Source organism: Myotis davidii, unplaced genomic scaffold (assembly GCF_000327345.1).
Source record: "Myotis davidii unplaced genomic scaffold, ASM32734v1 scaffold1, whole genome shotgun sequence".
Taxonomy (NCBI): domain Eukaryota; kingdom Metazoa; phylum Chordata; class Mammalia; order Chiroptera; family Vespertilionidae; genus Myotis; species Myotis davidii.
Window position 1 is genome coordinate 10557582 of NW_006294681.1, and position 22349 is coordinate 10579930.

At 42.9% G+C, this 22349-nt stretch overlaps 1 protein-coding gene across 1 annotated transcript in view; it reads left to right on the plus strand.

The window, feature by feature from the left end:
• SAMD12 (sterile alpha motif domain containing 12) overlaps positions 1-22349 on the plus strand; it is a 335667-nt gene that overhangs the window by 307910 nt on the left and 5408 nt on the right. The window lies entirely within an intron of this gene.

Genomic DNA, 22349 nt, shown 5'->3' on the forward strand with positions numbered 1-22349 from the left:
TTCCCACAGAGGTCAGCAGTTCTGCCAGATGCTCTGAAATTCACACCTCTGCCAGAAGCCTCTGTTTCTGGCATGAAGAAGAAAAACATCAAATCTGTTAATGCCAGTACCCAGAGGGGGCAATTTTGCCTTTTCTGATTATTGTTCAGGTGTGTCATTCTCCATAGAGCCCGTCTCTGGAGGCTTGTTAGGCTTATGAAATCGAATCTCTTTAAAAATTATATAAATCCATTTTATTTCTCTCCTCTCCTCTCCTTCCTCTCCTCTCCTCTCCTCTCCTCTCCTCTCCCCTCCTCCCCTCCTTTCCCCTCCCTTCCCATCCCTTCCCCTCCCCTCCCTTCTCCTCTCCTCTCCTCTCCTCTCCTCTCCTCTCCTGGAACTAAAACTCGCCTGCAGATGTCCTGTGTGAATCTTAAAGGCAATTCTATTTCTGCAAGCAGCACTATTGTTCCCATAATTGGCCATATCTTGAGGCAAATTACCTGGACTGAACTATCACCTTGGTTTTCTTTGTGATTTTAAAATATTGTCCTTTGTCACTCTAGTACCTATTTTCTGAGAATCATGCTTTTGAAGTCAAAGTATTTGAGGTTAGAAAATAAAGATCTGAATTGTCATATTTGAGGGCTAAGTGCTTCTACTTCCCCTCATTGGGTCATCATGGCAACCTATGATGTGAGTAGATTATTATATTATTTGTTATGAATGAGAGGAGTCACTAGGCAGCAGTGTGCTTCCACCCACACTCATGCTCCAAAGTCAGCTCACCCGCTCTATGTGTTTTCCTTTAACATAGCTCCTATCAACTTCCCACGTACAAACTAACTTCTTATGTGTATTGTTTATTGCAAGTTTCATCAGTGCAGGAATTCTTTTTTTTTCTGTTCTGTTCATTGATGGATCCCATGTTCAAGAGCAGAGCCTAGCATGTAGCAAGCCTTCGCTATACATTGCGATTCTTATCATTACCTGTTTGCCTATTGTGCCATGCTACATCTACCCGTGTGCCACTGGTGGGAAAATGGAGGCCAAGCGCCACTTGGTGATATGCTAATGATGACACAGTGAGCACGTTGGCAAGAAAAAATAAAGTCTCCTTACCGCCAGCCCAATTCTTTGCCTAAATCCCAGTTCAATCTTGCCATACTTTTATTATGCTATAAAATGAATAACTGTTTATGAGTTCATTCCCAGGCACATTATTGCTTTTATATCACATCAAAGAACTTGAGACAGGCAAAAGATATAGCCCTATTGATCGTTCTCAGAAACTCAGCGTTCCCATGTGGTGAGGAATCTGTGCTTGAGGCTCATTTGGAGGGCAGGAGCCCGTCTCTTGCAGAAGACTGTCCTCAGTTAGTCCACCTCCTTGTCAGCACAGAGCCACTGTGGTGGTCGCATTTAGGAATCTTAAAATCAGTCATCTGAATGGAAGACCCTTTCCTGTTCCTATCCACCAGGCTCTTCCGGAGCCTTACAAGTGACCTAAAGTCAACATGCTGAGATGCTTTCAGCAGGTCTGTCTTCTAGGGAAAATCCAGGTGCTACCAGAAATAGCATGGGAGCTACTTGTCGCTGCCTGAACCAGGCATCTGATCCATGGGCATAATGTTGGGGTGAAGCCCTAGGTGAGAAAGTGACAACGTTAGAAGTAAGGGTGTGTTAAATAAGGGATTTGTGTTTGGCTTTCTGAAAAGAGGAAAGACTTCAGGGCCTGTCAGGAGAATACATTGGTTTGAGCATGAATTGTTCTTGTCACCAGCAACAGAGCACACCTCCTAATCCTCCTGTTAATATCTCCTCGTCCTGTTTAAAATGGAATATGTCACTCTCAGTACAAGACATGTGGAGAGAGATTTTTTTTCCTACTTCTGCTGATGCGCCTAGACTACTCTGCTGTTACTCTCATTCACCAGGCTGCTGGCCAAGGGTGAGGGACCTACTTGTAAGTGTTAACAAGTCAGGGGCCCATATGCATTAAACCTATGACCTGGAGCGGACTAGCACCAGGCTCTTTTAAGGGATGCCCTGCAGTCTTTTAGGGCAGTGATGATGATAACGGTGAGTTCTCATAGAGCTCTGCATACTTTAAAAAGCATGTTCTCACACACTCTTAAAGTTCAGATTATTATAAAATCATCCTGAGTGAGTTATGGCAGAGATTCTGATCTTCCACATTTTATAAGTTAGAGACCTGAGACGCTAATGACATGTCCTGAGTTAAGAGGCACAAAACCCAACGCTGGTAAATGAGTAAGCCAAATCCAAGGTCCTCTGGCTTCTCCACTTTCTTCACTAGGGCATTCTGCCCCTGCCCTCATGACATCTCCACCTGGATATCCTGTAGGCTTCTCAAAGACATGTCAAAACCCAAATTCATTATTATCTTCCCCTCTCAAAACAAACCACTCCTCTTCCTCCTGCTTATTTAATTACTGCCCTCACCCCACCCACCCCCATTGCCCTCCCCGGAAACTTTCAAGTCCCCCTTGAACATTCCTCCTTCCTCCTGCCACATTTCTTAGAGTTAGTCTGGTTTTCCATTTTTTAAATGTCAGTCAAAGCTCTTCTCTCTTGCCTGTTGTCACCGGTGCTGCCCAATGCAGGCCTTTGTCGCCTCCTGCTTGGCCTACACTCATATTTAATAGTTTGATTCATTCAGTAAGTCATCCTTGAACATCTGCTATGGGCTAGGCTCTGTGCTTGGTCTAGGGAGACTGCTCTGACCAAAAGCAAACAGGGACCTTGTTTCACGGTGCTCCGTTCTCCAAATAGTAGTAATCAAATAATCACTCCAACAGAGGTAAAAGGGGAACTATGACAATTTTCCCAAAGGCACATACATGATCACCCTACCAGCAGTACCCATACAGAGTGGTGTTACTATCCCATATATATGATCTCGGCACACCCTCTGCTTTGAATGGTTCCTAACTGCCCATTGCCTACATGATAAAATCCAGACACATTATCCTGGTATACGTGTCTCTTCATGATCTGGCTCCAAACACTAGGTTATGTTGCAAGCCACTGCACTCTGCTTGCTCCCCCACCCCTTACTTGGTTAACTCATCCTGTGACTAAACCATAGCTAGTCTTTTTCCACATCTTGCCATTCCAGAAACAGCTCTGCTCCTTCCCTCTTCCACATCCTGGCTTCAACAGAACTAACTCTCTCCAAGAATGCTGATGTTCTAGCTGCAGGAGACACCTGCACACACACCAGCTCAGCTTGCATGCCCCTTCCCACCCCCTGCATGTAATTAATGCTTCCTAAAGATTTCTAACATGTTTCCCCATCACTCATATAGCACTTCTCCCATTGGAATAGAGACAGTTACTTTCTTTCTACCTCCCTTCCCATCAGATCGTGTACCACTTTAGGCAGAGGTTGTTTTAATTAATATAGGTTCGAATGTATGTTTATTCTATTACATAGAGTGGGACCATAAATACACAATAGTAGGGACAAAAATATTTTGTTCATGTGCCATTTCTTTTCACCGCAAGTTTCTAATTGGTCTTGAGTATTTCTTCCCTCTCCTCCCCAGCCAGCCCGTTTAACTTCAAGAAGTTCGTGTTCTCTCCTGTTATTCCAGAGGTCTTAATATCATCATATTCTACTGTGTATGTATCTTCCCTTTTCTGTGCACAACATGTCCCCTGCCCCTCCTGCTTTGTCAACCTCTGGCAAAGGACAGGCCTTCATGTTTGCACAATCACTGGTTAAATGATTACAAAGTGGCCACAACGAAATATGGGAGAGGTGTTCTTTGGGAGGGTTCAATCTGATTGTGTAATGGGGTAAAGTACTAGGAACGGATGAAGTAACTGTCGACTCTGTTCCCATTACCTTTCCAAACTTGGCCAAGTCTAGATCTTATTTCTCTGCTAACATAGCTTCAACCATGATTATTGTCGATTGGTTCCCAGGGTTTGCAACAGGAAATTGAGAAACACATGAGAATAGTTGAGAATAATTCTTTGGGAAACTGCTTTTACAACATGATAAGAAGGATAGAAGGAAAAAAAAACAACGTAGTGATTAATTGAAAACAGACTCTTGGGAAGGAGGTAAGCTTTTATTAAAAATGTACACTTCTTGAGGACTTCAAGGATCTGGCAGCTGAAATGAAACATTTCTCAGAGACTATCTAATTTCCTATTCCACAGCCTAATAGTCACAGAAACAAAGTCATAAAGTGCAGGATCATGGCCAGATTATTTATGTATATCAAAATAACAGATAGATGCCTTTGTAAAATATAAAATAAAAAATTAATAACCCAGCAGAATTGCTGTAGAGAACAAGAACATTATTCACCATTTCCATACGAAAGGACATGACAGTGGAATTATGCATAACCACAGTGCTCACTCACCCTGGTGCATGTGCCAAAAGATACTGTTTCTCTCAGCCTTAGAGGCAGAACTCCCACGCCAGTCCCTCCATCCATGAGCAGCCTAAACCATTTACCCAGAAAGCCAGACAATCTTTATCACTTTCAATGTATATCTTTTTTTGTTCATTTGTTTGATTTTTAAAAATTATACTTTATTGATTTCAGAGAGGAAGGGAGAGGGAGAGAGAGAGAGAAACATCGATGATAAGAGGGAATCATTGATCTGCTGCCTCCTGCAGGTCTCACACTGTTTATTGAGCCCACAACCTGGGCATGTGCCCTGACCGGGAATTGAACTGTGACCTCCTGGTTCACAGGCCGACACTCATCCACTGAGCCACGCCAGCCAGGCTCCAAAGGATATCTTAATTTTAGAAAGATAAATAAGGACTTGAATGTTGATCATAAGGATGCCATCTGGGTAAACAGTAGAAACTTTGGGATAAATTATTTCATTTATTTACTGCTATGTAACACACTACCCCCAACACTTAGTGGCTTAAAACAGCAACTATTATGTCACAATTTTGAGGGTTGAGAATTGGGGCAGATCTCAGCAGGGCGACTTTTGAGCCTCATATGGCAGTGAATGTGGTTCCTGTGTGGTCCTCAGGTGGTGGCAGGGCTAGTCCAAGACCGCTTTCCTCACATTCCTGGTGCATTGGCAGGGATGGCTCAGCCAGGTCCTTAGTCTCTCCGTAGACCCTCAAGGCTTCTTTTCATCATCTCTCCTGCAGGGCAGTCAGACTTCTCAACAGAGCACATGGAAACTGCCTGTCCTTGCAGGCCAGGCCTGGATCGGGCATGGCATCATTCCAGCCTTCTCCACTGGCCAAAGCAGTCAGAGGCCAACCTGCATTCACGGGGAGGAGAAACAGACCCTCATCTCTCACTGGAGGGGGTGTCAAAGAATGTGTAGCTGTTTCCCGTCCACCAGAGAGTGTAACCGAAATTACTTGGTACATTTGATGTAGGATTTGTACTTAGATTTACAACCTAGCAGAATAGCTCATTTCTTCATTCAGTTATTTAAAATGTCCTTATTAAGGACTTGCTTGTTATATGTGCTGTCCATTGAGAGAGACTGAGAAGAAGTACAGGGCATGCTCTCTCCCCCTCCAGGAATGTGCATCTCGATATGAACCCAAGACAGATGCATAAACAAGCAATTAGGATATGTAATAATGTAATTAAAGCAGCAAGATGCACATCATAGACCAGTGTGGCCAACACAACTGCCTGCAGGGTTCAGGCAATCACCAAAGGAGTGAGGTGAGCTGTTCTGAGAGCAGCAGGAGGTGCAGTGGGGACTGCAGAGAACTGGAGAGTTCATCTCCTATCTGAAAAGGCAGATCTCTTGAGCTGCAGCCAACTATGGCCACTTGTAGATGTGGGACAATGATGCCACAACTGCCAACTTTTTCAAAGATGTATAAATCTCCTGATTTCAAATGTTGGCAGTGAATGCAAATTAGTTAACTCAAACAGACCACCAAGTTTTTTTGTTTGTTTTTAAAATATATTTTAATTGAGTTCAGAGAGGAAGGGAGAAGGAGAGAAAGAGAGAGAAACATCAATGATGAGAGAGAATCATTGATTGGCTGCCTCCTGCATGCCCCACACTGGGAATCAAGCCCACACCCGGGCATGTGCCCTGACCCTGAATCGAACCATGGCCTCCTGGTTCATAGGTTGACACTCTACCATTCAGCCATTCCAGCCAGGCAAACCACCATGTTTAGCCCCTAAAATGGACAATAAGTTCTTTAAAGATTTATGGGAAGAACAGATGTAGTTGACTAAAGCAGTGCTGTTTAAAGTGTGGGCTGCACACCAGTGCCAGGCTGTGAACTATTTGTCACTGATCCACAGTGGAAAACGTAAATGCGTTGAGAATAAGGAGTTAGGCTCTAATAGCAATTTAATATCCAAGCCTGTGATTGGTGTGCTTGTCTTTGGGATGCAGGTGAGCTTTGGTGCTATAGAACTTGGGCTACAAGCTGCTTTTGGTGTGAGTGTACAGGTAGGACTATATGTGACCAAGCACTGGAGTAGAGCCCCATGATGAGGCCCATGGAGAAGGTGGATCTCAATGAACAGATGGCATTGAGATAAACATAGGGAACAGAAAGCTTTTCTAAATGTTAGGAAGGGCATGCCCAAAACTCAGAGTCAGAAAGGCACCAAGAGTCATCAGGAGAGATGGTGGAGCTGGTGAATGGTGATTTTAGAAAGCTTCAGATACAGCCCTGTACAATAGAATTTATCCTGTGAGGAATGTGGTGCCCTAGGAGGTCTTCCCATGGAGATTGATATCACTGACTTCCCAGAATCCCCTTCCCCTCTTTCCTTCTTTCTTTGAAGGCCCAGTTCAAACTTCACCCTCTCTACAGGATCTATCTATGCAACAGCAGTCCCTGTCTTCTGTAAAGCCCAATAAACCTTTTTTCTGCATCCACTATAGGGATATTGTCATTCCTCCTTAGTATTTTAAGCACTTTGTGGGCAAAAACTCCCTTATCCAGCTCTGAGTCTCCCTCAGAATCTAGCACAATCTCTTGCCATAGTGGATATACACTTAGTATGTGCTGATGAGCGAGGCAGGTAGTTTTTTAGGGAGACTAATCGGGTAAGAGTGTTTTGAATAGATTAGAGCAAAAGAATAGAGAGGAAGAGATTAGATAAGGACTATTGCAAGCGCCTAAGAGACGAACGCTGGGACCAGGGACTGAAAGGGAAAAGGGAATGTAGGGGAATGTATAGTGAACAGTATATATATATATATTATTCACACAAACTCATATCAGTGGTTCCCTGAAGTCTCACACCATATTTATGGGTGATTGATATTTATCAAGAAACATTCAGAATAAGCTCCAATACTTAAGGGTTTTCAGGTTACTGAGTTTCTCTTTTAAGCACCTAAATAAGTTTTTTTAATCTCTCCTTGTGCACATCAGTTTATTGGTTATGCTATAGTACATATGCTGCTACACTAAATGGCCCCACACTGATGCAATTCAGCACTTTTTCTATTTCTTCAGTCCTCTACCAACTGCTACTAATTGGTACTGCCTATAGGACCTTGGGCTTCTATCCTGCTAGCTTCCTCTCAGAACTTACGCTGAGTGAGGATGTAAGGGCACTTCATGCATTTCCATGGAATAGAGAGCACTTGGTAACATCCATTTTTCTTGCAATATATAAACTTCTTAAAGGCTTTCATTGATATTTAGATTTATTTCCATACTCTGTATTAGTAGTTAGCAAACTTTTGGGGGGAAGGAACCATGTAGTAAATATTTTAGGCTTTGTGGATCATGCAATCTCTGTAGCAAGAAAGAAATAGGAACTCTGTCGTCAACCAGAAAGTCGTGGTAAAGAATTACAATTTCATGAGTGCTGTAGCTTTCATGCAAAGATAAACCTGGGTATTGAATTCAACACCACATTTACTTACTATGCTACAGTAATATGCCCCTACACTAAATAGCCCCACACTTCTGCAACTCAGTACTTTTTCTGTACTTTCCCTCCCCTTTTGATTTCCAAAAGAAATTCAACGCCACATTTCTAATGAACATCTCTACCCATGGTAGATAGCATCCTGCATATACACCTGTTAAAATGCTTCCTGCTTCAGTGATATTTGGAGTTTCTCTGAGACAAAAAAGATCTCTCTCCTGAAGCCTCTGTAGATGAACATGGCCCTGCAAGTAGAAATGCCTGGCCGTGTTGCCTCTTTAGACCTCGATGTCTCTAACAAGGGCACCCACTCTTACTGTCGGCTCCCACACACTGCAGAAACCACAGCCTCAGCACACTGGCGGCTAGATGTCAAAAACAGAAGATCTTGACATCCTGGCACAGAAAAGTGAGCAGCAATGTGAAATGCTCGTAGTTGCTGTTGAAAGTGAGACTGTGGTCAGCCAGACTTTTGTCCCTATGTGAAGCCTTACTGTCTCAAGACACATGATTCCGTGTGTCTCTACTCTGTCAACAAGTAATCTATGTCTCCATCCTGAGTAACCCATGACTGAGATGACTGAGGTCCCCAGTGATTCTTCCTTGTTTCCACAAGGATGTTATTCCTTGAGGCCACCACAGGGTATCCTAAAAAGCTTGGGCATATCACAGACACATTGACACACCTAATTCATCAACTCTGCTCCTAAATTCCAAGCTAGGTTTAAGATTGTGTGTGTGTGTGTGTGTGTGTGTGTGTGTGTGTGTTATACCTATACTCCAGTAGAGGTAGAGGAACTCAGAGGAGGGAGCAAATGCGTTGTATATCATGGCAAAGAGAAGACGCTATCTGAACTTGCCTTAAAATATTAGGAATTTATGAGGCAGAGGTGGTCAGGAAGTCCCAGTTCGTGAGGAAACAGTATGTACAAGGAAGTGTGTGTGTGTTATACCGAAACTTTCTCCCTCTTAAATATTTTTTTAATCCCTATTTCTTTCCCAGAATTGGCCTAGATTCATCTCATAATACGGTCAGATGTCAGCTAAGGGGTAAGACAGTAGGAGCCCTACAAGCCATGCTTATACCTTAATAACTTCAGTGTGTAGAATAATTATGCAAGGGTCTTAGTCCAGGAGTCAGAAGATCTAGATTCACTTCCAGGTTCTGCTCTTTGAGGGTCTAGACTAGGTCTAGCTTAGAACATCTGTGAAAATTAACAAGGTACTGAATTTCGCTTATCCATTAATGCATAACCAAATACCTCATATTTTAGAGGCTCAAAACAACAACAGCGGTTATTTGGTTATGATCTTGTAATCTGGGCAAGGCTCAGTAAGGTCCTCTTCTATTTTCCCCACATGCTGTCAGCTGGAGCTGAGAGAGCCACATCCAAGATGACACACTCAAAATGGCTGGCAAGTTAGTCCGGACACATGGCTGGTTGCTCAGCTGGAATGTTAGCTGGGAGCCTCAATTCTCCTCCATGGGAGCCTCTCCATGCCTCTCCTTGGCTTATTCATAGCACAGCCACTGAATTCTAAGGAAGAGGAAGCTGACATTTCCAGTCCTCCTAAAGATTAGACCCCACCCTGACCCAGTGCCATCTGCCATATTCTAATGGACAAAGCAGTCTCAGGCCTGGCCCAGATCCAAGGGGGTAGGGGAAAGACTCCACTTCTCAATGGGATGTAGGGAGAGAGGCTGCAAAAGAGAATTTGCAGTCATCTCTCACATAGTGTTTGGAAAAATACATTGATTTCTCTGGAGATCATTCATGGTTTTCTAGTTTCTGAAATATAAATGTTATCCAGCATTTTATCTCTTTGCAAAAATATGAGCCCAGCCCCCCTGCACTCTTTCAAGGTTCACCATTCTCTGTTATTTAATGGGAAGGGATTTGAGATTTGTTGGGCATCTGTTGGGTGCAGGACCCATAGTATATGCTCCTTTATTTACTGTATTTCATTGCATCTGAAATGCACCTTTTTTCCCCTATTTTAACAGTTTTGAATTGTACATTTGACAATGTAGGCAGCCTTATAATCACTTTAGGTCATATGGCAGCCACGCATGCATGAGTTTGGCTATGATTATTTATATTTTCATCACTTCACTCATGTTATGTATGCTATTAAAATTCCCCTTGTTGAGTTTAATTGCTATTTAAAAATGCTTGAGAAGTATTACACTATAATTTGACATTGAAATGAAAATTTATCTTGTATGTCAAAAGTTATAGAACTAGAGAGCCATTAGTGAGGCACATGAGTGAAATTGGAAGCGTGACCTCAATTTCATACATTTTTGCAAACCAGCAATAGTGAGTTTCGCACTCCTTATGCTCTCACAAGTAGATGAAGGTGTGTTGAGTGTTATTACAGGCCTGCATGAGGAAGGATTGCCTATTGTGCACAAGCTCATGCCTGAAGACAGAGAAATTGCCAAAAATTCAGGACCTTCTGAATAGATGAAAGGAGAAAAACAACAAAAAACTATTAAACAAACAAAAATGCATCTTGGTTACAATGAAAAATAGTAGTTCTCACAAAATCATCTGCAAAACATACCTGAATTCCCTCCTTTTGCAGATGAGGAAGCGGTGGCTCAGAGAGGTTCAATCACTTAACTGGTCTCAAAACTTACAAGTAGAGGAACCTGTTATTTTCAAAATTCTCACACAGATTCCTTCAAATGATAGGGCCACACAGGTTGGTGTTTCTGGGAAGATGCAAATGCTGTGTGGTGAGAGCCATTGCACCTGCTGTCTCTAACAAACCTCACAAATGTGAATGAAACACAGTTGCAGTCTCCTGAAACCAAACTTGAACTCTCTAGAGAAAGCTTTCCAGGAGGCTAGGCCATTGCCCAAGATTCCCTCACAATCCTGTTGAGAAGAATAACCAATAAAAAGGCCTATTTGTGCAGAGTTTTATGAGGGGTCACATAATCCTAAATAATTAGAATAGCTACCCTGAAATAGGAATCATTTTAAATAAGAACTATTTCCCAGCCCTGGGGATCACGAGTAGGTTTGAGGAAGACTTGCAGGAACTATACTAATAATCCTAAGGCAGTCCATTAAACTTCCCTCGGCCCCTTACAGAAGAAAACAGTGGTTTGCGCCACTGCTGCACACTCACCCTAAGGAAATAGCGGGAACTTCCCCTGCTCCGATTGGGTCACCACCATGGGCAGCAGCAAGGGTCAATATTTAATATAGACTTGCTCGGTTTAGAGATGATGGTGATTGCTCAGCAGCTGTGCAAAGATGCATAAAACACAAACATGAAGTTTCCCATGTAAGGCGTGGGGAAGATTCCAGCATATCTGTAAACACCAATGAACAACCCCCACCTCTTCTCACTGCTCCCCTGGAACCCTGACCTTCTATGATAGCATGCGGGGCTTTATGTAGTAGCGGTTTCCCATGTCCATCTCTCCATTAGACTGGGAGCTTCCTGAGGACAATGAAGCTTTGTTTGTTGTCGCTTGTTAATCCTCACCCAAGGATATTTTTTAGAGAGTGGAAGGGAGGGGGAGAGAAAGAGAGAAACATCGTTGTGAGAGAGACACAATGATTAGTTGCCTCCTACATGGGCTTTGACTGCCGCCTGGGATTGAGCCTGCAATGAGGTATGTGCTCTTGTCCAGAATCGAACCCTTCAGTTTTCAAGTCTGATGCTCTAACCACTGACCCAAACCAGCTAGGGCAGGGCTATTTGTTATTCATCTTTATATCCCCAGTGTTTCGCAAAGTCCCTGGTACCTCAATGGAGAAGTGATGTCTATTTATTCCATTGTTCACCCATTCACCCCACAAACTCATTCATACAGTTCCAGAACAGGGAGGCAGGCTGTGTGTGACTATGGGAGCCTTCTTTTTTTTAAAAAAAAATATATTTTATTGATTTTTTACAGATAGAGAGTTAGAAACATTGATGAGAGAGAAACATTGACCAGCTGCCTCCTGCACTTCTCCCGCTGGGGATGTGCCCGCAACCAAGGTACATGCCCTTGACCGGAATCGAACCTGGGACCTTTCAGTCCGCAGGCAGACGCTCTATCCACTGAGCCAAACCGGTTTGGCTATGGGAGCCTTCTTGAAGTGGCCTGTGAGCTGGCCCTGTAGGAAAGGGAGAACTTGGGCAGGAGGATGAGGAAAGAAGGAGAGACCATGTAAACAAAGGACCAGCAGTATGGGAAGAATTTCACCAATTCCTATGCCTGAGTGCATAAGGCTGGAAGGAGAGGCTGAAGCATGGTCATAAAGGCCCTGGAATATTCTTACCAAGTGGATGTATTAAGTAGAATGCCCCAGTTCTCGGACATCAGGAGATGGTGTTGTCCGGAGGAGGACAGCGAATAGGGATGCAAGGTCATCTCATTAGAAAAACGTGCCTGGGATTTTTCTTCCATCTCACAAATGATGAGAAATGCATGTTGCATTAGCAAGAGCAGCCTCCAGGTCTTGTCTGTGATGCTGATGGTACTTTCAGAGGGAGGTGGCAGTGCATGGTAACTAAGAGCCAGAAGGCCAGCTTCCATCCCGGCTCCTTCAGATATTAGCTGGGTGATCCGCCTCGAGGAGCCGAAGTTTTCTCAGCTTCTAAGTGGAGCTGATAATCGTATCGACCTCCAAGTTGTTATGAGGCTTAAAGGCAATGATGCACAGAAGCGCCAGGGGAACAGTACTTCTTGGCACATAAGGGTTCCGCAAATGTTAACTATTATTGTCCCTTCTCTTCTGTGTACCATAGCTTCCTCATCCAAATAAAGATAATAGTGCCTGTCCCAGCCCATTCCTCCTGAACCCTGACAGAATAAAATGCAATTAGTTGCGTGAAAGCAATTTGGAAGGTAAGTGCTGCATAGTGCAAGGTGGCAGTCAGGCTGTTAATTACTGTATCCTTGGCTGAAAGTAATCCTAAGAGCCTGGGCAGGAAGGTAGGGAGCTTGTGTGTCTCCAGGCCATTGGCCACAGGTGCGGTCCCTGAATGACCTCTCATAGGTCAACTTGAGGGCCTGAGCATTTGACTGGTCCAAGATGACATAAAGAAGGGAACAGGGACATCTACGAAGCAAGAAAGAAATAAAGTTTAAGCCCTGCAGCCTTGTAAGCAGTGTTATTTCAAACATCATAGTCTTGGACATCTGGGCTCTATTACCTGAAATCCCATTAAACCTTCAGTCTCATAATTCTGCATGGAACCTGGTAAATTGCAAGATCATCCTGATGGCCACCAGCCAGTTCAAGCAATTAATCACTAGGGTCCCCAAGCAGGTTAGCAACTCCTCCCACGTGGGTTCTTTAAGGGAAAACTGTGTACACAAAAGAAATAGCCCAATTCATGCAGTTTTCATAGCAACGTGCTTTGTAGCTCTGCCAACACAGAGAAATTATCTGTTATCATTAAGACATCCAAGCCTCATAACTTTTTCCTCAATGGAAATTAGTACTCACCAGCCCAGGGAAGATCCCCAAACCTTGTTAGCTGTAATATAGATTACAGACTGCTGAGAGCTGACGGATCCAGTTCAGACAAAACTAAGCCCTACCCTTTCCCCACTCTCAGCATTTTCTCATTTGGGGGGACTCAACTTGAACTGAGCTCTCTTTCCTTTTAAACTTTTCTAGAATGTCTGAACTATTTGCATTTTTTCCCCTTGTTCCAGGCCGAAGGGCCAAAACCCAGAGCAAAGAAATAAGCTAAGAGCCTGTCTTCAGAATCCTGGGGGACATACCCCAAGGTGAAAGGACCATAACAAAAGAATTATTTCTCATAAGATTTTTTGCTTTGTTTTGCCAAATCAGAGGGTTCATGTAAACGAGATAATGTTCTGCACTTCAGAGTGTTTACAAAGTCTTTCCTAATTACTATTTGTTTATAGAGTGATTCTGGGAACATGCTGGAGAAAGAGGGGAAGCCTGGAGCCCTCCCTAGAGAAAGCAGGAAGGAGGAGAGAAGGGATCAGAATCAAATTTACCACATGGGTGCAAAGATTTGGGGCTTCACTTGTCTTTTAAGGTTTCTTCTTTCTAAAACCTTTTTACCAAATCTTTCAGTCTCAGTTTTCAATTCTACAAAGATATGCTGTTCAATATGGAGGCCATTAGGCCCATGTAACCTGTAATTCATTTCAACTTAAATGAATTAAAATTAAATAAAATTCATTTCTACCAGGTACTAGCCACATATCAAGTGTTCAGTAGCTACATGTGGCTAATGGCTGCCATACTGGACAATGCAGAAGGCTCCATGGGACAGGGCTGCTCTAGATTAAGGAACGCTATGGCCTTGCCACTCATAGACAAGCATTGTGTTGCCTGAGAGCCCCTTAGACCTGTGTGATCTGCATTTTAACAAAATACCCAGGTGACTCATAGTCACTTTAAAATGTGAGAAGCACTGTTCTAAAATACCCTCCCACTGTAAGATGCTGTATGGTGACATCCGTTATTGTTAGCAGCATTATTTGTTCCTATTTATTTAGCTTGTATGGCATTGTTTCAAAGAGATACTTCTAGCCCCTTGAGACTTGGCATGCAAAGGGAGAAACACTAAGTGTACCTTGTATACTCATTAAAAAGTGTGTTCTTCTCTTTCTCTTTGAAAAGCTGCAGGGTGTGCAGAGTTTTGGGGGTATTTTTTTTCTAAAGAAGTGACTCTTAGGGAATATTTTTCCAATAATGCCATTGCCTTGGTCAACAGAGAGGCCTCTGAAATTAAAAAAGATTAAATAGAAACACAAGGAGGGAGATAGATGAACTTTAAAAAATAAAAGGAACTTGAATTATTCATGCAGTTGACGAACACACAGGGTACCATGCTCTGTGACCGAGTGAGGGGGAGTACAGAGCTGGGCGAGAAATGAGGACACAATCACTCAGAAGATCATCTTCCAGCTGGTCTCATGTTGTGGAGATGGGGAGGAATTTCCGTCACAACTTGGATTAAATGTCCAATTGTATTCTTATGCTCTCTCATGAGATTAATCGTTGCTTGAGCCAGTGGACAGAGTTTTCTTCTGGAAAGTCCTGTAGGCTTTTAGAGTTGCTGTTGGAATTTAATGACTTGAGATGCGTGCCTCTGTCCAGTGCAGAGAAGAGAATCACTGGAGTAGTCTCTAATTGGCTGTACAAATGTCTCCATGTTGAGAGCATCTGGTCTGGATACTTTCTTCCAGAAACGTATCATCCCATATTCACGTGGTGCAAGGTGGTAGCTACTATTGTCAGCAGGCTTCTGATTCAAGATGTCCATACTGTTGGGTGAGGTTTTGCCTGGGGAAATCATGACTTGAGACTAAATATGACAGGTGTCCTATATTATCACCAAGAATTTCTAGAGTTCAAATTCCTAAACCAGTTCTCATTAGATCAATGCGATGGCCACTAAATAAATTCTTCCTTTGCTTTAGAAAACTGCTAACCTCACTCATGTAGCTTTCAACAGACATTCATTCATTCAGCAAACATTTTAGAGCACCTTCCATATTCCAGGCATAACTACCTCACCCTTCAGAAAGAAGAAAGAGGCATACTTGTTCCTGAAGAAGCTTGGGGTAAGGAGCAGTGGTGCTTGAAGAGTGGTCCTCAGACTAGCAACATCGGTGTGCTCTGTAAGCAAATGCAGATCCACAGAACCACTCAAGACCTACTGAGTCTGATTCTTTCCACTTGGGGCCCAAAATCTGTGCTTCATCAAGCTCTCCTGGGAATTTCTAAGTATAATAAAGGTCAAGAAGCATTAATCTAAAGACAGACATGTCATGAAGGGATTCTGATATAGTATGATAAATGCAATGATCAGTTCAAAACTCCCCCAGGCCTACAGGCCCCAAGGCAACATTGAACATTTTAGTAAGTGCTCAGTGGAATACGTGTTGCTTCCTTGCTTGGTTGATTGATGCGTGGTGAATCAGCCTGTAGAAACTAAACAATACTGGGATGATGGAACATACCTGATCCCCAGGATTTGGGATGGTTTGGATAGCTTGCTCGGGTCTTGCCACTCCAGTTGGTATCCCTCTAAAACCCAGTGTTTGGAGCACTGCATTATATTATATCCAGGTTTCTTGGTATTTTATTGTATGACGTGAACAAGATTATAAACAAGTTTCCCCACTGTCTACACACTTTTCTCTGTCTAAAGGACAAATAACTACTATCTAAGCACTGGGGAAAAGACATGGATGTTTTTTCCCATGGATCTGTGCCAAGCTGGCTTTATAAAAATCACGGAGCTGCTTGTTAAACATAGAGAGTTCCAGACCTCCCTCTGGATGTTCTTAATCAATGGAATTGGAGAGAGGCTGGACAAAATAAAAATTGTAAGAACCTTTATGAGACGACTCTGATGGGCTCAAGTTTGAGAATCTCGGAGTTTTTAGAACCCTGGAATCCAGAGACTCAATTTAATCCAGAGGAACCAGAGTCCATTTCCAAGAGGATTTTGAGCCGCATATTATAGACTAGCAGCTCTACTTGTAGTTGAACAGTAAGAGGACAAATATAATGTTATTGGTTTGTGTGTTTTCTTTCCTAGGGCCAGAAAAAAAGGAGAGGGACAGTTTGCACAGAAGTCCATTCTTGTATCTCTCACTCAGAGGCGGTGTGTGTGTGTGTGTGTGTGTGTGTGTGTGATGGTGGTGGTGATGGTCAAGCTTCACTCATTTAACACTCCCTAAAGAGAGGTGTCAGCCCAAGCCAATGAGGACTGCAGAGCCACTCCTTTTTGCAGAGGACTGCAGAAAGACTTCTGTTATAATCAGGAGCCAATCACATTCTAATTGAAACAATAAAACTCTCTTAGGGCTGAGAGAGTAGGGGACAGAGGTCAAGGCCTTCCTCTCCTGTCTAGGTATAAATGATTCCCTGGAAATGTCCCCACGGGCCCTTGGGATCTCATATTTCCTGCTTAGCACTTCTGGAATCTGGGCTCCTGACATGTCATAACCAGATCAAGGGTCACAGACTGGCCTACAGGCTGCAACGTGTGTTAGGTCATTTATCTCTCCGAGCCTGACTTTCTTCATCTGTGTACAGGCACACCTCGTTTTATTGCACTTCACTTTATTGTGCTTCACCAATGTTGCATATTTTATAAATCAAAGGTGAGACCCTCTATTTATTGCAATACTCACTTTATTGTGGTGGCCTGGAATGAACCCCACAGTATTTCTGAAGCATGTCTGTACTGAGGTCATGGTATTTACTCCTCAGGTTGCTGCAAAATGGACACAGATTCTTTGTAGGAGGCTAGGCACGTGGTAAGTACTAGGTTGATGATAGTGCTTACTATTTAGTCATTGTTGTCTACAAACGCTGTGTTAGTTGGTGTTCTCCAGAGAAACAGAACCAATGGGAGATATTGGTTTTCCAATAGAAGATATATGTATATATCTATAAATAGATATTTACAGAGAGAGAATGAGGAATTGGCTCACACAATTATGGAGGCTTAAGATCTACACCTCAAGATCTTTGGCCAGTAAAATGGAGACCCAGGACAGCTGATGGTGTAAGTTCCAGTCCAAAGGCAGGAAAATACTGATGTCCCAACTCAAAAACAGGCAGAGAGTCAGTTCTCCCTCACTCTGTCTTTTGTTCTATCCAGGCCTTCTGTGGATTGACTGAGGCCCACCCACATTAGCAAAGACAATCTGCTCTACTCAGTCTACTGATTCAAATGTCAATCTCACCCAGAAACACCCTTACAGACACACTCAAAATACTGTTTCACACCCCAGCTGGCATGGCTCAGTGGTTGAGTATCAACCTATGAACCAGGAGGTTATGGTTCAGTGCCCAGTCAGGGCACATGCCCAGGTTGTAGGCTCAATCCCCAATGTGGAGCATGCAGGAGGCAGACTAATCAATGATTCTCTCTCATCATTGATGTTTCTATCTCTCCCTCCCTCTCCCTTCCTCTCTGAAATCAATCAAAATATATTTTTTAATTAAAAGAATACTGGTTTGCCAAACATCTGGGTACCTCATGGACCAGTCAAGTCCACACATAAATTAACCCTCACAAGGTTAGGAAAGGTCACTGTCTGTATGTATCACCTTTTAATTGCCCTTAGCCTAAGCCCGCTGCCATCCTGATACCCATTGTGTCTGGGATGCTGACCTCAGTCTTCATGCAGTCAGGGGGGTAGGGGTGACTTCTTACTCATTCTGTCAGAGACAAACGTCCCTCCACTTGTTGGGGGCAGGTAGTGGCAGAAATGAAACCAGTACAACTGAGAATGTGTCCCACTTCTCCCACCAAAGTGCTGGTAGCAGAGTTTAGTTTTATTGCCACATCAATCTTCCTTTGTCCTTCTTTTATCTCCTAACTTCTCCCATACATACTAATTAATTAATTGAGCATACCTGTTTAAATCATCCAATCTTGATTCTTATAATAGCTTGCCTGTGAGGGTTCTAAAAGTTAGAAAATGATTTAATATTAGAGGTTTTGATTACATTGAATATAAAATCAAATAAAATGAGCAAATGATGAATAGAAGAGGGGAGTGAGGTTTGAAATTAGCCATATTTCCTGTACGCACAAGAGGCACACTTATGTTGGTTTTTATCTTGGCCTATTTTTAGGAGTGATATATTTGGCTCACAACCAGGCGTAGAAGATAAACAAGGACCTGTATCCTCTAAACCAACCTCACACTATTGACATTTTGAGCCTGATAATTCTCCGAAGTAGGGGGCTGTCCTACGCATTCTAGGATATTTTAAGCAGGGTCCCTGGCGTATACCCCATTAGATGCCAGGAGTACCCCTGAAGCTGTGACAACCAAAACTGTCTCCAGCATTGCTGTGGGCAAAACTGCACTCCGTTGAGAACCACTGCTCTAAACATAGGAAATACTTTAGACTGTTAAGTAAAACCTACTTTCTCTAGGTCACACCTCTTATTTATGGTACTTTATGTGTAGGATTCACGTTTGATGGGCATTCTTCTAGCTATACAAACACAAATACTTGCTTTCTCTCCTGTGTTCTCATTGGAATAAAGGAATTTGCTTTTCCAACACATTTCTTACCAAGCTAGGAAAGCACTGTGGTGAGAACGGATCTGGTTTCTAGTCTCCGCTCTATGCATTCTGGCAGTATGGCTGTGACAAGTTAATGAACTTGGTCGCAGTTTTTCCAAGTGTGTTATGAGGATAATGCAATTTAGGGCTCGAAGATGGCGGTGAGGGATTCAATGAGTGGCAGCCTATAAAACTGTAGTTGGCCCATTGTAGCTGCTCAATAAATGTTAGTTCTGCTTATTACTGACTATTATGTGGGGGCCACTGTGGGTGTCAGTCCTTTGGAATGTGCATCTCACACCTTGTATAAATAGTCCCACATCGAAGTGCAATTCAGGCCCACCCCAAATTCCTCAAGCCTGAGTCACTTAAAATACACAGATGGAAGATATGGCTCTTCTTTTTGAATGGGAGATACCACACAGCCTTTTCTAGAGGTGAGGGCTTATTTCTTCCCTTCGGCCCATGGGAAGCGAGGCCTCCTGCACACAGTAGCTGTACTTCTTCCCCAGACACGCCGATCCCTTCAGCCCCTGCAGCTGGAGCGGGAAAAAGCGGAGTGGACACAGTCAGTCCCAGAGCTGTTCTTGAATGTTCTGCAAGGCCGTCATTGCCTCCCAGGCCAGCCCCTTCCTGCCTGTGATGTGAACCCTCCGTATCAAGGAACTGTCTGTTAAAGTCTGTGCTCATCTGGGGGAGAGTGGGAGCCAGAGTGTGGACTGTGCCCTGGGCAGGCCAGGAGTGCTATCTCTGGGAGGCTGCAAAGGCTTGACCTCCAGGCACATCGTGCCTTTTTCCTGGCTCCCAGCTTTGGCATTAGAACACTGCCCCATTTGTGTCTCTGGTTTCTCTAGGAACTCTTGGGAATTTTTAATAATAATAATAATAATAATAATAATGAATAGTAGCCATCACTTAGCAGATATTTAGTATTCACCAAAAACCACACAAAGTGCTTTTTCTACCATCACAGCAGCCCAGTAAGGTGGTGATTTATGGTCACAATTTTAAGGTGAAGACATTGAGAAATTCATCTTTCAACATCATATAACTAGGAAGTGATGAGTTTAGGATGTCAATGCAGATCCTCCTGATTCCAAAGCTCTTAGTCACAGGACTCTAGCGTTTCCCTACCCATCTGGACGTCCAGGCCACGGGGCTACAGAGGAGCCGGGTTCCCAGAAGCCTAAGTGACTAATGTTGGCTCATCACACAGAGATTTAAAGGGAACATATTATAGAACCACAGGTGAAAGAGCCTCAAAGTGCTATGGGCTCAGCTCGTATTCCATGGCTACAGTGTGGTTGCTGAAGTGAGATACATTTGCTTGGCATTGGCTACCAGAGGCTTTGGGGAAAACACGGTTATTTGGAGAAGCAGCAACTGCGATAACTATTCACTGACCCTGACTTGGGATGCAAAGCATAGTAGTCAAATAGCATTCACTCTTTACCATCATTATTCATTTTTAAGTTTTATTTTACAGGTTATTCTTAACCCTACTTTTCCAGAGTCACACATTTTCCAGAGCTGACTTGAGCAAAGATCTTAAGGAGGCTGGACTGTGTCAGGTTCCTAGAAATCTTTCCTGTTCCATGTGCTGCTCCCCTGCAGGTCGCCTTGCACGGAAGACTTTTACTCATGTGTTTTCTAACCCCCCTTCAATAATACTAGAGCATTATCTCTTAATGCGGTTGTGAAGTATTTGTTTTCAAGGTACTATTCATGAGGGAACACAACCCTGGATGCGTTAGTCAGTCAATGCTCACAGGTCAAATCTGCATCCTCGTGAGCCTAGTTTTTGTGGTTGATTTGCAAAATATTGTGATGAGAATAATAAAAATTCTAGTGTTTTCATTATTTCACTTCCAGTGCTTTGCTATGCATATGTGTAAGCTTTATATTGTAGTATATCATAACTGTTTACCGTGTTGCTCCATAATCATCATAATTATTACTTTAGTGCCCATGCAATCATCCATCTTGTTAACACATCATCCTTTAGGAGACTGGTTGTTTCCAGTTTTTCCACTATTATAAATAACCTCTAGGTTACGTATTTGTGTGTACAGCTTCTTTCATTTTTTGTTATTATTTCCTTAGGATATACTCCTAGAATGGGATCACTTCGTCAAGGAATGTGAATTTTTAATGGTTTCTAAATAAATTGGCACTGTTTCTCCTGTTTGCAATGCCACCGGCAGTATATTAGTATTTCACTTTCATTACAGGCTTATCGGTAGTGTGTATTATTATTTTATATTTAGCATGCTTAAATAGTACTTTCCTTTTGTTTTTGTGTTTTCTCCAAAATAGTGAGCTTTAATCAAACATGTGCTTATACATTGTGCATGCTCTCTCCTGTTTGAACAGCCAGTTTGAAAACAGAGTAGATTTGTTTTTAACCTCAAGAACCCTTGCCATCCACTCCCACTGCACAATAACTTTGTGTATTACACAAAGCTAATATTGATAGTTTTCTGAGAAAAACATTATATCGCATGCCTATATTAACTACTAAATGAGGATCTGTGTACAGGAACTGTAGGGAGAACCCAGATAAAATAATAGAAAATTTTTTAAATAAAAAATTACAACATCAAAGTCTGCACCAGCAGTCCCAAGACCAAAAGCAGGGTTGCAATTCAAGTAGCTCAGTCTCTGACCAGATGTTGATGCCTTTCTCTGTCTGGTCTCTAACCTGCTCAGCCAGCCTGACTTTTCAAGTAGCAAACTCGGGAGCCCCAGCCACAGTGCCTCCAATATTTCCTTCTAGGTCTCAGCCCAGGAAAGCTTCTTGATGGATGAACCCCTCCTCCCCTCCCCACCCCACCCCAAATAAAAACCTGCCTTCACACCATTCCCAACCTGATCTCCTTCCAGATTAAGTAAATGCTTGAAACCTTACCATGTAAGAAAAAGTTTCCCTAACCACAGCCCACCAGGGCTGAATGCCAAGTCCAGAGATCTGGCTTTGCCCTCGCTTCCAGGTGTCAGAAACTAAGAACGAACAGAGCCACTTTAACATAGAGCTGGGGCTGTCGTGCCTGAGGAGCTACCTCGCACATCTTAGGCCTCAAACCTTGGAATCTTAAAATGGAAAAATAAACTCTGGACTGGGCCTAACACAGCATCATGCCCCAAAGAACTGTTTGCAACGATAACAAGAAACATAGATGATGATTGCTCCCTGATGACTATAGGACTGAAAATTAAAATCCTTGTTTGGAATCAGCATCGCTCCGTGAGCTTATCAGCACCAATAGAAATGCCTTCCTTCTATTGATGTAATTGTCCCCCTTCCCTTTCTCATAAATATCTACTGCCTTTTTCTCCTATTTGAGCTTCTTTCTGAACCAGCATGTCCCAAATGGCTATTCTTTGAACTCAAATAAATACTTTTTGCCTCTCGCTTTGAAAGGTGTTTTTAGTTTTAGGTT